Source organism: Populus alba, chromosome 17 (genome assembly GCF_005239225.2).
Source record: "Populus alba chromosome 17, ASM523922v2, whole genome shotgun sequence".
NCBI lineage: Eukaryota > Viridiplantae > Streptophyta > Magnoliopsida > Malpighiales > Salicaceae > Populus > Populus alba.
In genome coordinates, this window is record NC_133300.1 from 9,319,562 (window position 1) to 9,335,014 (window position 15,453).

At 34.1% G+C, this 15,453-nt stretch overlaps 1 pseudogene; it reads left to right on the forward strand.

The window, feature by feature from the left end:
- The window catches only part of LOC140954777 (uncharacterized), a 165,184-nt pseudogene that overhangs the window by 38,965 nt on the left and 110,766 nt on the right, over positions 1-15,453 (forward strand).

Genomic DNA, 15,453 nt, shown 5'->3' on the forward strand with positions numbered 1-15,453 from the left:
ATTAATTTGTAAATTTGAATGTATGACTTTAATTTAATGTTTGTAACTTTAAGTACCTATTTAACCATGCATGTTTAGAGTTCGAAATCAAATCTTTAACTTGAACTACATTATATGACGTTATTGAATAACATGTGCTATGTTGATGATGTTGAGTTGGGTTGAGATTCAGGATGATTGGATCAGGATGTGAATTAAAATTGGAAGTGTAATATGGTTTTGTCGATAACTTGGGACCTCCTATCATAGAGGAGACTATCGAAATTTTGGTAGAAATTTGGTGAAACCGGTATAAATTACCTGAAAATTTCCAATGTATCGTGAAAAAGGATGTGGGAAATCGGGGTTGTTACAGAGAGAGAGAGAGAATGAGTGAGACTACAGCTAACCTACATATAGGTGGTATGATTGCATTTTCAATTTCTCATTTATAAATTCTTCTCTTCCTTCCTTTCATTTCTACTCAACCCATACATTCATCAAATATAGAAGTGTGTAAAAATGGCAAGTTCCTTAAGTCATCACATAAAAAATATTTGTGTTTTTGATGGATCCGGTCCTAGGAAGGAAATATAGATTTTTGAATCAACACATTTTTAAGAGGTAGTCAAGTTTTGGGGGTTGTCCCCAAAGCTTTTGCACAAGGGGACATCATTGCAAAAACAATTAGAGAGGAATTATAGGTCTCCATAATGTCTGATCGAATGAATACAATGTTTAAACACGTTGATGCCTTCATTGCCTTACCAGGTGGTTTGGGCACATTGGAAGAGATCTTTCATATTTCCTCTGGGGCCCAACTGCACATTCACCAAAAACCTATAGGTCTGTTAAATGTTAATGGTTTTTATGATAAGTTGTTGTCTTTTCTTGATTATGCTGTGGAATAGGAATTTCTAACATTTTCAGCATGACAAATCATCATAATCTCTGCTACTATTGCTGAACAATTAATTGACCAACTACAATCTTTCATCCCTGTAATTGATCCCTCTATAAGTTGCATAAATTGGTCAACTAAGAGAAGTTGTAAAAAGCTTAGATTGGATTTGAGCCTTTGTTTGTAAAAACTTTGTGTCTTTTGGTTTTATTATTGTGTTTTGTTGTTTCTTATATTTGTTTAAGTGTGTTTCAGGTTTGTCAGTGTTTGCTATTTCATGTGATGTCTTTTATACTTATTTTTCTACCTTAGGACATTGAGGATAATGTCTTATTTTGGTTGGGGGGAAAGGGTTGTAGTTGATACTTAAAAAAAAAAAATTAACCGTGTTTTCTATTTTATAAACTAATTGCAAAACTGTTATTACTAGGATGACAGAGTAAAATGAGTTCTTTTGTTAAAGTGACTCTTGAGACACATCTTAGTAAATATTTTTAACAAGGTTTATCAGAATACTTCTTAAAATATTAAGGTTTACAAACTCTCGTATTGTTATCACTTGATTATGCTCATATGCTCATTTAATAAGTATTCTTAAATCTTCATTTTCACACACACACACACTTTATCATATGATTGTGGGTTGCACATTGGATTATTACATTATTTATGTTCTTTTGTTAAAGGTAACAACTAAGGGAAAGGGATAGTATATAATTTGCAACAAAAAAAAAATAATGATAATAAAAACATAGATAAGTTTGGTTTTGTAGCCTCCCTAACCTAAGCAATTAAGGCTGAAGAAGTGTTTTAACACTTAATACCCTAAAGTCAACTAACATGGGAGCTATTGGCCCAACGCTTGTTACATGGGTTGAGGAGAAAAGCTTAAAGGAATCAAACATTGCACTATCTACATATCAGTATCTGCAACCCGAGTTACTAAGCTCGTAGGGGTGTCTCAACACCTAATGCCCTAAGACTAACTGGTTTGGGAGTTATTAGCTGAAAGCTCGTTACATGGGTTAAAGATGCATTATGTTTTACGTTATATGTATATATATTTAAAAAAAAAAAAAGAAGAAAAAGATAATAATCCTAACCCAAGGAAGTTAACCTTAAATATTATAACAAAAATTTTGTTTTTCTTCCAAGTAAAGCCCTATAACTATGTGTTGAAATATTGAGCACAAAATAAAGGTTAATTAACATCTTGTTTAAGAGGTATTGAGCAGATATATGAATTTAATGATAGTTTGTTTATCTGGATAGATTAATAGAAGTTAAATGATGAATGCCTTGCTTTGTGGAATTTGCAAATTGTTTTTCTATTTTAACGCTTTGATTACAAGGGACTAGTAATAAGCTGGTTGGGGGTATGATTAGTACTTAAAAGTGCATTTTTATCAAGGTTTTATATCATCATTTTGTCCTTGAAGTATCAACAACTCCTTAACTAAAGCATGTTTTATAATAACATATCTAATAATATAAGATACCTTTAATTTATGGTAAATATTCATCTTAAATGCAGGCCTATCACATAAATGAAGGGATTGATTGATGAGTTTAAGTACTAAAATTGAAAGGACAAAGAGAGGGCCAAACTTAGAAAAGAGATGTTGGTGTAGTCCAAACTGGAACACTGTTCAGTAATTGGGTCATATCTGGAACTGTAAATCTCAGATTTAGGTTTGCTTTATATGGATGGAATGGTAAGACATAGGCCTACAACTTTCATGTGGAGTCCAAGATTTAAAAAGGTTGTTTTCAAGTCAAAATTATAACAACAAAGAAGAAGTCCGAATTTGTCCTGCAACCTAGACACTATTCAGTGTTCAACCCATATCTCGTCTCGAGTTCTAGAAGTCCAAATAACCTCAATTTTTTCACTGGAAAGATAAGAAAATTTCCTAGAACTTTCATGGTATAGGTGGTTCCAATTCTGATGTTAGCAATGATGTTTCGTTTAGACAAGAAGATAAGGATTTTCACCAAGTTAAGAGTTGGCCACCCACTTAATAATTAGTCATCAAATCAATAGTTCCAAATTTTGGCCTATAAAAGGAGGCATTTGCCATGCATTTAGGCATCTTGTTTGTTCAGATCAAGATCATGCTCTTTATTTCTCTTTTTTATATTTTTGTAATGCTTAAGTTTTGCTTTCATTAATATTATTGTTGTTATTAGTATTATTACTACTAGTATTGTTATTATTGTTGTTGTTGTATTATTGTTGTCTGTAATTTATACAATTAACCTCCTTATGATTCGATCTCGGTCTTACTGGGTTATTTATTACTTTGACACTCTTACACTTGGGAGAAGACATCAATCTTTTGGTTGTGTCAGAAAGCCACTCAAGTTTGGAACCCTTTCTCTCAAGCAGAACATGGTTATTTTGTATCAAATTACAACCGGCAGAACAACTCTTATAGTGCAACATATAATCCCCGATGGAAAATCATCCTAATTTCTCATGGAACAATTGAACTGTGATGAAAATCCAGGCATTCCATCCTCAAGTGAGCACATGAAAGAGAAATCAAAACTTGAAGAAGCTATGACACAATTAGCAAACAATACTAGCAGATTCATGACTAAAACAAATACCAATCTGCAGAACCAAGCAACTTCAATTTGAAATTTGGAGGTTCAAGTTGGTTAGCTAGCCAACATGTTGACAGGTAGACAACAAGAAAATCTACCAAGCACAACTGAAATTAATTCTAAGGAGCAATGCAAGGCCATAACTTTAAGAAGTGGAAAAGAAGTGGAGTTGACAGATGGAAACAAGAGTGCAAGCAAAGAAGAGGATGAGCAAGTGGCCAAACCACTTCAGAACATGAAAAAATCTGACCCTCTGCCAGAACCAACGCAAGAAATAATGTAGAGAATTTGTAAACCCTAGGAAAAAAAAATTCAAGGCTAGATTAAATTAAAAAAAATAAACTAAACTAAAAGTTGTAGGGTGAAATTATAAGAAAAGAAAAGAGGTGTAACTTAATTATAAGAAGAAAAAAAAAGATGTTGGGGAAAAAATGATACACTTGAAGAAAATGGGGCTTGAATGCAAATAAGAATAATTATATAGCATAAATACTCATCTTCTCACCAAAAATTTGCAGCAATTGTAAGGAAAGAAAAGAGGGAGTTTTTGTATCCATTTTTTGCAAATCAAGAGAGAAACACCAAAATTTCAAGAACCCATCCAAGATTAAGGGTTATAGGTAGAATAAACACTAGTGGGCAAGGGATTAACAAGAAAATTTGAACAAGAAGAGAAGAGGGGAGGGTCAGCTATCATTTGAAAGAAAATAAGGGAGTTGAAGATTGAAACCTTGATTCTTATTGGGTAAGGTGTTCTGAACATGGTCTTATTAGTCATTTCAAAGTAGATTATGAATTGATGCATGTATGTTGACTAACTAAGGAAATTGGTCTTGCTCAATTTGGAGTTATCGAACTCCAGCTATGAGTCACCAACCGAGATTGGGTTATGACAGAGCCTGTAGAAAGTATGGTTTGTAAATCTGAGGAGAGGTCGGACAGTAGTAGTTCAATATCAAGACTGTAACCATTGGACAGTAACAGTCCAATGTTTGAGCAATTTTGACTGTCTTAGAGGCAGAATTGGGTTCTCCTTCCTTTAGAGAACTTGTATCCTCGTGTCTTAGCTTTCCAATGAGACCAATATCGCTTGAAATGGTCTTTTATAACTCTAGATATAGTTAAAAATATGAGTAGAGGTTAGACAATAATAATTCAACATCAAGACAATAATCGCTGGACAGTAACAGTCCAATGTTTGAGAAATTTTGACTGCCTTAGAGGCAGAACTTGGTTCTCATTCCTCCAAAGAACTTGTAGCCTCATGTCTTAACTTTCCAACGAGACCAATCTTGCTTGAAATGAAGTTTTATAACTCTAGATATAGTTAAAACTCTGAGTAGAGGTCGGACATTAATAGTTCAATATCAAGACAATAATAGTCCAAAGTTTGTTAAAGAGCAATTTTGACTGTCTTAGAGGCATAACTAGGTTCTCCTTCCTTCAAAGTACTTATAGCCTCTCGTCTTAGCTTTCCAATGAGACCAATCTCACTTGAAATCAAGTTCAATACTCTAAATATAGTTACCAATCTGAGGAGAGGTCGGAGAGTAACAGGTGGACACTAACAATCCTAAGTTTGTTGATGAGCAATTGTGATTGTCCTAGAAGCAGAAATGGGCTCTCCTTCCATCACTTGTAGGCTCGTGTCTTAGGTTTCCAATGAGACCAATCTCGCTTGAAATGGAGTTCTATAACTCTAGATATAGTTACCAATCTAAGGCGATGTCGGATAGTAGCAATTCAATATCAAGATAATAACCATTGTACAATAACAATCCAGTGTTTGAGAATTTTTTATTGTCTTAGAGGCAGAGTTTGTTCTCCTTCCTTTAGAGAACATGTAGCCTCGTGTATTAGCTTTCTAATGAGACCAATCTTGCTTGAAATGCAGTTCTATAACTCTAGATATAGTAAACAATATGAGTAGAGGATGAATAGTAATAGTTCAATATCAAGACAGTAATAGTCGAATGTTTGAGCAATATTGACTGTCTTAGTGGTAGAACTGGGTTCTCCTTCTTTTAAAGAACATGTAGCCTCGTGTCTTAGCTTTCCACCATGACTAATCTCGCTTGAAATGCAGTTCTATAACTCTAGATATAGTTAAAGCTTTAAGTAGAGGTTGAATAGTAATAATTCAATATAAAGACAGTAACCGTTAGACATTAACAATCCAATGTTTAAGAGATTTTGACTGTCTTAGAGGCAGAACTTGGTTCTCCTTCCTTTAGAGTACTTATAGCCTCCTATCTTAGCTTTCCAATGAGACCAATCTCGCTTGAAATGGAGTTCTACAACTCTAGATATAGTATTAATATAAGGAGATGTCAGACAATAACAATTCAATATCAAGACAGTAAACATTATACAATAACAGTCCAATGTTTGAGCAATTTTGACTGTTTTAGAGGCAGAACTAGGTTCTTCTTCCTTCAGAGAACTTCTAGTATTGTGTCTTAGCTTTCCAATGAGACCAATCTCGCTTGAAATGGAGTTTTATAAATTTAGATATAGTTATTAATAGTAATCATTGGATTGTAACAATCAAATGTTTAAGCAATTTTGATTGTCTTAGAGGCAGAGCTGGGTTCTCCTTTCTTCAAATAACTTTTAGCATCGTGTCTTAGCTTTCCAAGGAGACCAATATTTCTTGAAATGCAGTTTTATAACTCTAGATATAGTTAACAATATGAGTAGAGGTCGAACAGTAACAATTCAAAATAAATACAGTAAACGTTGGACAATAATATTCCAATGTTTGATAATTTTTTACTTTCTTAGAGGCAAAATTGGGTTCTCCTTCCTTTAGAGAACTTGTAGCCTCATGTCTTAGCTTTCCAATGCGACCAATCTCACTTGAAATTGAGTTTTATAAATCTATATATAGTTAATAATAGTAATCATTGGATTGTAACAATCCAATGTTTGAGCAATTTTGATTTTCTTAGAGGCAGAGCTGAGTTCTCCTTTCTTCATAGAACTTTTAGCATCATGTCTTAGCTTTCCAAGGAGACCAATCTCGCTTGAAATATAGTTATATAACTCTAGATATAGTTACCAATGTGAGGCAAGGTCGGACAGTAATAGTTCAATATCAAGACAATAACTGTTATACAATAAGAGTCCAATTTTTGAGAAATTTTGAATGTCTTAGAGGCAGAGCTAGGTCTCCTTCCTTCTAACAAGATGTGGCCTCGTGTCTTACCTTTCTAATGAGACCAAACATGCTTGAAATGGAGTTCTATAACTCTAGATATAGTTAAAAAAAACTGAGTAGAGGACGGACAATAACAATTCAATATCAAAAAAGTAACTGATGGATAGTAATAGTCGAATGTTTGAGCAATATGACTGTCTTAGAGGCAGAACTGGGTTCTCCTTCATTAGATAACATGTAGCCTCGTGTCTTAGATTTCCAACATGACCAATCTCGCTTGAAATGCAGTTCTATAACTCTAAATATGGTTAAAAATCTAAGTATAGGTCAAAGAGTAACAGTTCAATATAAAGTCAATAACCGTTGGACAATAAAAATCCAATGTTCGAGAGATTTTGACTGTCTTAAAGGCAGCACTGCGTTCTCCTTCCTTCAGAGAACTTGTAGCCTAGTGTCTTAGCTTTCCAACATGACCAATCTCGCTTGAAATGGAATTCTATAGCACTAGATATAGTTAAAAATATGAGTAAAGGTTGAACAGTAGCAGTTCAATACAAGACAGTAATAGTCCAACGTTTGATAAAGTTTTACTTTTTTAGTGGCAAAACAGGGTTCTCCTTCCTTCAGAGAACTTGTAGCCTCGTGTCTTAGCTTTCCAACGAGACCAATCTCACTTGAATTGGAGTTCTATAACTCTTGATATAGTTACCAATCTGAGATGAGGTCGGACAGTAACAGTTCAATATCAAGGTAGTAACCGTTATACAATAACAATCCAATGTTTAAGAAACTTTGATTGTCTTAGAGCCAGAGCTGGGTTCTCCTTCCTTTAGAGAGCATGTAGCCTCGCGTCTTAGCTTTCCAATAAGTCCAATCTTGCTTGAAATGAAATTCTATAACTCCAGATATAGTTAAAAATATGAGTTGAGGTCGGACAATAGCAGTTCAATATCAAGACAATAACCGTTGGACAATAATAGTCCAATGTTTGATAAAGTTTTACTGTCTTAGAGGCAAAATAGGGTTCTCCTTCCTTAAGAGAACTTGTTGCCTAGTGTCTTAGCTTTCCAACAAGACCAATCTCGCTTTAAATAGAGTTCTATACCACTAGATATAGTTAAAAATATGAGTAAAGGTTGAACAGTAGCAGTTCAATACAAGACAGTAATAGTCCAACGTTTGATAAAGTTTTACTTTCTTAGTGGAAAAACAGGGTTCTCCTTCCTTCAGAGAACTTGTAGCCTCGTGTCTTAGCTTTCCAACAAGACCAATCTCGCTTGAATTGAAGTTCTATAACTCTTGATATAGTTACCAATTTGAGATGAGGTTGGAGAGTAACAGTTCAATATCAAGGTAGTAACCGTTATACAATAACAGTCCAATGTTGAAGAAACTTTGATTGTCTTAGAGCCAGAGCTGGGTTCTCCTTCCTTTAGAGAGCATGTAGCCTCGCGTCTTAGCTTTCCAATAAGTCCAATCTTGCTTGAAATGAAATTCTATACCTCTAGATATAGTTAAAAATATGAGTTGAGGTCGGACAATTGCAGTTCAATATCAAGACACTAACCGTTAGACAATAATAGTCCAATCTTTAATAAAGTTTTACTTTCTTATAGGCAAAACAAGGTTCTCCTTCCTTAAGAGAACTTGTAGCCTAGTGTCTTAGCTTTCCAACGAGACCAATCTTGCTTGAAATGGAATTCTGTAACTTTAGATATAGTTACCAATCTGAGATGAGGTCGGACAGTAATAGTTCAATATCAAGATAGTAAACGTTATATAATAACAATCCAATGTTTGAGAAATTTTGACTATCTTAGAGGCAGAGATGGGTTCTCCTTCCTTCAAAGAGCATGTAGCCTCATGTCTTAGCTTTCCAATAAGACCAATCTTGCTTGAAATGCAATTGTATGACTCTAGATATAGTTAAAAATCTGAGTAGAGGATGGACAATAACAATTCAATATCAAAACAGTAACCGATGGATAGTAAGAGTCGAATGTCTGAGCAATGTGACTGTCTTAGAGGCAGAGATGGGTTCTCCTTCCTTTAGAGAGCATGTAGCCTCGTGTCTTAGCTTTCCAAGAAGACCAATCTTGCTTGAAATGCAATTCTATGACTCTAGATATAGTTAAAAATCTGAGTAGAGGATGGATAATAACAATTCAATATCAAGACAGTAACCGATAGATAGTAACAGTCGAATGTTTGAGCAATGTGATTGTCTTAAAGGCAGAACTGGGTTCTCCTTCATCAAAGAACATGTAGCCTTGTGTCTTAGCTTTCCAACATGACCAATCTCGCTTGAATTGGAGTTTTATAACTTTTGATATAGTTACCAATCTAAGATGAGGTCAAATAGTAACAGTTCAATATCAAGATATTAATCATTAAAAATCTAAGCAGAGGTCGAATAGTAAGAGCTCAATATCAAGACAATAACTGTTGGACAATAAAAATCCAATGTTTGAGAGGCTTTGGTTGTCTTAGAGGCAGAACTGTGTTCTCCTTCCATCAGAGAACTTGTAGCCTCGTGTCTTAGCTTTCCGACAAGACTAATCTCGCTTGAAATGGAGTTCTATAACTCTAGATAAAGTTAAAAATATGAGTAGAGGTTGGACAATAACAAGACAGTAACCGTTGGACAATAATAATCCAATGATTGAGCAATTTCAACTGTCTTAGAGGCATAGCTAGGTTCTCCTTCCTTCAGAGAACTTTTAGCATCGTGTCTTAGCTTTCCAAAGAAACCAATCTCACTTGAAATGCAGTTCTATAACTCTAGATATAGTTAACAATATGACTAGAGGTCGGACAGTAATAAATCAAAATCAATACAGTAACCGTTGGACAGTAAAAGTCTAATGTTTGATAAATTTTGACTTTCTTAGATGCAGAACTGGTTTCTCCTTCCTGTAGAGAACTTGTAGCCTTGTGTCTTAGCTTTTTAATGAGACCAATCTCACTTGAAACATAGTTCAATAACTCTAGTTATAGTTAACAATATGAGTAGAGGTCGACCAGTAATAGCTCAACATCAAGACAGTAACTGTTATACAATAACAGTCCAATGTTTGAGAAATTTTGATTGTCTTAAAGGTAGAGCTAGGTTCTCCTTCCTTCAGAGAGTATGTAGCTTTGTGTCTTAACTTTCCAACGAGACTAATCTTGCTTGAAATACAGTTATAGAACTCTAGATACAATTAACAATATGAGTAGAGGTGAGACAATAAGAATTCAATATAAAGACAGTAATCGTTGTACAGTAATAGTCCAATGTTTGAGAAATTTTGATAGTCTTAGAGGCAAAACTAGGTCCTCCTTCCTCAGAGAACTTGTAGCCTCGTGTATTAGCTTTCCAACAAGTCCAATCTCGCTTGAAATGTTGTTTTATAACTCTAGATATAGTTAACAATCTAAGGAGAGGTCTTACAATAACAATTCAATATTGAGATAGTAATTGTTGGACAGTAGTAGTCCCATGTTTGACAATTTTGATTGGTTTAGAGGCAGAGCTGGGTTCTCCTTCATACAGAGAACTTTTAGCAACGTGTCTTAGCTTTCCAAGAAGACCAATCTCGCTTGAAATGCAGTTCTATAACTGTAGATATAGTTAATAATATGACTAAAGGTTGGACAGTAACAAATCAAAATCAATACAGTAACCGTTGGATAGTAATAGTCGAATGTTTGATAAATTTTGACTTTCTTAGAGGCAGAATTTGTAGCATCCCCCATTTCGGGATAAAACGACAATCTCATATCAATCGAAAAAAAAAAAACACATAATAATTTTTTTTTTTATATATATATACATATATGTTCATGATACCGGAAGGTCCGAGGTTATTGACATGAATTTATTTACACTTCTAATAGCTCGTATCTCATAACTCAATTCCTGACCCAATCATCATGGGTTTTCAATTTCCACACTTATACCCACTTTTATCAACCACAATATTTACGATATGCATTATATAACAAGATATCATTATGAATAGATAAAAAAATAAATAAGTATAATTACATCGGCATAAAGCATGATTATATGAACTACATGGTTACATTCATTCAGTCAAGTTTAAACATTAATTATACAAATTAAGTTATACAAACATTTTCATATTTACAAAATACAAGGGTATACTCCCTAGAAACTAGATTACAAGAAAGGAGCATAAGCTAGGACCTACTCTTGTCATGCATGTGATGATCCTGAAACAAAATACATATTATTGAAAGGTGAATATTACAATAAATATGACAACATGAACATCTAACAATTTAATAAAGTAACATGTATTCATAGTTCATTTGCCTCTCCCTTCTAGTTTTCTTTTTTATTATTATTATAATCCCTTCATTGTCCAACTATTATTAATTGTTCCCTCTGCCACTTTCAACCTTCATTATATACTCTATGAGAGATTGAACATGATCATTTTTTTTTTGCTTATCACATTACCGATACCAATATCACCAGTACCATCACCATCACTCCATATGAGTCATTCCAAGGTGATCCCCTTATCCGGGATCCTAACATACACTAAATATATGCTAGTCCATACATGGTGATCGCCTTACCCGGGATCCTAACATACACTAAATGTATGTTAGTCCATACATGATGATCCCATTACCCGGGATCCTAACATACACTAAATGTATGCTAGCCGATACATGGTGATCCCATTACCCGGGATCCTAATATACACTAAATGTATGCTAGTTTACGCCTCAAATAGCACTTCTCATATTTCCTTTGTCAGTGATAATTTTATCATTTGACAATTTACACAACTTTTCACCTTGAATACCCATACATTCAGAAATTCACATTTCACATTGGTAAATCATGGAAATTAACTAGGAAGTATAGGTGCGATTCACCTACCTGAAATAGAAGCTCTATTTGTACTCCCCTGCTGCTGCGTTGTTATTGCCCCACGCCTGTGGTCCCTCCTGAAATTCACAGGTTTATCCCATAAGTTCTTCTCACTCACGAATATGTTTTATTATAAATATATCAACAACCAATAAGTCTTTCTTTCAGTCATCATTTCTTTATACATATATTTGAATTATTTCTACTTAAAATCTGAACTGTTACTGTCTCATTTTTGAACTGTTACTGTCTCATTTTTGAACTGTCATTGTCTAGATATTTTTGAACTGTCACTGTCTCATTTTTGAACTGTTACTGTCTAGACATTTTTGAACTGTCACTGTCTCATTTTTGAACTATTACTGTCTAGACATTTTTGAATTGTTATTGTCTAGACATTTTTGAACTGTTACTGTCTAGATATTTTTGAACTGTCACTGTCTCATTTGGTGACCCATAACGGGAGTTCTATAACTCCAAATTGAGTAAGACCAATTTCATTAATTAGCCAACATTCAAAACTACAATTTCTATAAGGAATCTGATCCTAATTCTTTCATCCTCCTACCCGAAATCTCTTGAAAATCAAGAGACAAAACTGTCCAGATTCGTCAGCCTTTCCATTTACACACAACACAAGAAGTTCTTTAATTTAGTAACTCATACTTTTTCCTCAATTTAAGTCTAACTAAAATCTATAGTTTAACATCCAGGCATCAATTCAAAATCAACTTGAAATGACTCATAAAAACAGGTTTAGAATACCTTACCCAATACGCATCAAAGTTTTGATCCCTTTTTTTTTTTTTTTTTTTTAATGGCAGCTGACCCTTCCCTCTTCTCTTCATGTTAACCTCTTTCCTACCAGTGTTTTATTTTACCTACAACCCTTAATCTTGGATGGTTTGTAAAAATGAACATAAAACTCCCTCTTTTCTTTCTTTATGTTATCTCCAGATCTGTTTTTTTTTTTTTATGACAAAAGGAGTACTTATGCTCTCTAATTATTCTTATTTGCATTTAGGCTCCATCTTCTTTAAGTGTATTTGTTTTGCCCCCACTTCTTTCTAGTTTAGTTTATTTCTTTTAAATTTAATCTAGCCTTGATTTTTATTTTTTTTCTCGGGATTTACAGAATTGGTTTCTACTCCATGCAGAGAACTTGTAGCCTCTTGTCTTAGCTTTCCAACGAGACCAATCTCGCTTGAAACGTAGTTTAATAACTCTATATATAGTTAACAATGTGAGTAAAAGTCGGAAAGTAATAGTTCATTATTAAGACAGTAACCGTTATACAATAACAATCCAATGTTTGAGAAATTTTAATTGTCTTAGAGGCATAGCTGGGTTCTCCTTCCTTCAGAGAGCATGTAGCTTCATGTATTAGATTTGCAACGAGACTAATCTCACTTGAAATGCAGTTCTAGAAATCTAGATATAGTTAACAATATGAGTAAATGTCGGACAATAGGAATTCAATATCTAGACAGTAATCCTTGTACAATAATAGTCCAATGTTTGAGAAATTTTGACTGTCTTAGAGGCAAAACTTGGTTCTCTTTCCTTCAGAGAACTTGTAGCCTCGTGTCTTAGCTTTCTAACATGACCAATCTCGCTTGAAATGGAATTCTACAACTCTAGATATTGCATTAATATAAAGAGAGGTCAGAAAATAACAGTTCAATATCAAGACAGTAACCGTTGGATAGTAATAGTCCAATGTTTGAGCAATTGTGACTATCTTAGAGGCAGAGTTGCATTCTCCTTCCTTTATGGAACTTGTAGCCTCATGTCTTAGCTTTTCAACGATACTAATATGGCTTGAAATGGAGTTATATAACTTTAGATATAGTTAAAAATATGAGTAGAGGTTGGACAGTAACAGTTCAATATCAAGACAATAATTGTTGGACAGTAACAGTCCAAAGTTTGTTGATGAGCAATTTTGACTGTCCTAGAGGCAGAACTGGGTTCTCCTTCCTTCAGAGTAATAATAGCCTCCTGTCTTAGCTTTCCAACGAGACCAATCTCGCTTGAAATGGACTTCTATAACTCTAGAAATAGTTAACAATCTCAGGATAGGTCGGACAATAACATGTCAATATCAAGACAGTAACCGTTGGACAGTAACAGTCCAATGTTTGAGCAATTTTGACTGTCTTAGAAGCAGAGTTAGATTCTCCATCCTCAAAGAACTTTTAGCATCATATCTTAGCTTTCCAACGAGATCAATCTCGCTTGAAATGCAATTCTATAACTCTAGATATAGTTAACAATCTGAGAAGACGTCGAACAGTAACAATTCAATATTAAGACAGTAACAGCTGACACAAACAGTCCAATGTTTGTGGATGAGCAATTTTGATTGTTTTAGAGGCAGAGTAGGGATCTTCTTCCTACAGAGAACTTGTTGTTTCATGTCTTAACTTTCCAACGAGACCAATCACACTTGAAATGGAGTTCTATAACTCTAGAAACTTACCTTTATTTTGTTGTGGTTGAGATGGAAACTTACCTTTTTCTTGAAAACTGAGAGCAGATGTGAATTTTGCAAGAGCATCTTTAAAATTTGTCATGCTTTGAGCAAGTTGAGTGTTGATTGTCTCTTGCTTTTCAATGAATGCATGCAATGTTTCCTCAAGATTTCTTCTAGGAGGTGGAGCATAAGGAGGTGCATATCCATGAGAATTTTGGAAATTATGTTGTGCTTGAAACGATGGTTGGGAAGTTTGTGCATTATTGTTATCACTCTTCCAACTGAAATTTTGGTGATTTCTCCAACCAGGGTTGTATGTTTGCAAGTATGGGTTATGATTGGGCCTTTGGAAACTGTTTAAAGCATGGGCTTGTTCATGGAGGCATTCCTTGAAAGAAAAATGTTTCACCTATCCCAACATTGGTAAAATGTATCACCTGGTTTTTGAGTGAAAGTGATGATTTGTCTTTTGAAAGAGTTGGTTCTGTGAGATGGAAAAAACTTCTTTAAAAATTGTTGTTGCATTTCATCCTAAGCACGAATGGATCCTGACCCAAGATTTTGTAGCCATGTTTTAGCTTTATCTTTTAATGAAAAAGGAAAAAGCTTTAATCTAATGGTATTCATGCTACAATTTAAGTCATTATAGGTGTTACAAACTTTTTCAAATTCTCTCAAATGCAAGTATGGATTTTCTAAATCTAAGCCATGAAAATAAGGTAAAAGTTGAATAATGCCTGGCTTAAAATTAAAATGAGATGCATCAGGAGGAAAAACTATGCATGAGGGTGCACTTGTTCTTGTGGGATACATGTGGTCTCTAAGTGTCCTAACACGGTTATTCTCATTATTCTCATTATTCTCATTATGAAGTGACTGGTTATCTTCTTTGGCCATATTTTCTGAAAATGATGAGGATACCCTACAAGGTCTACCACTTAATGTACATGACCAAACACTCATGCACGTGTAGAGAGAGAATAAAAGGAAGAAGAAAACAAAAGAAAAAGAAACAAAGTTAGATACAAGAAAAGTGAAAAGAGAAAACAAAATAAATACTATAATTTGTACAAGAATTTACCGCCCCGACAACGACACCAAAAACTTGACACGACCAAAAGATTGATGTCTTCTCCTAAGTGCAGGAGTGTCGAAGTAATAAATAACCCGACAATACCGGGGTCGAACCACAGAGAGGTTAATTGTATAAATTATAAATAACAATACAACAACAACAATAATGACAATAATAACAACAATAACAACAATAATAGTAATAGTAGTAATAATAATAATAATAATAGTGGTAATACTCAGTACGTGGCATTGTTATACCTGAAAATGGTTTAAAAGATCGGGTCACAGGTTTCTAGCCTATATACTAATTTTATGAAAAGATGAAAGAGATATATTATAATATAAATAGATTTATGATG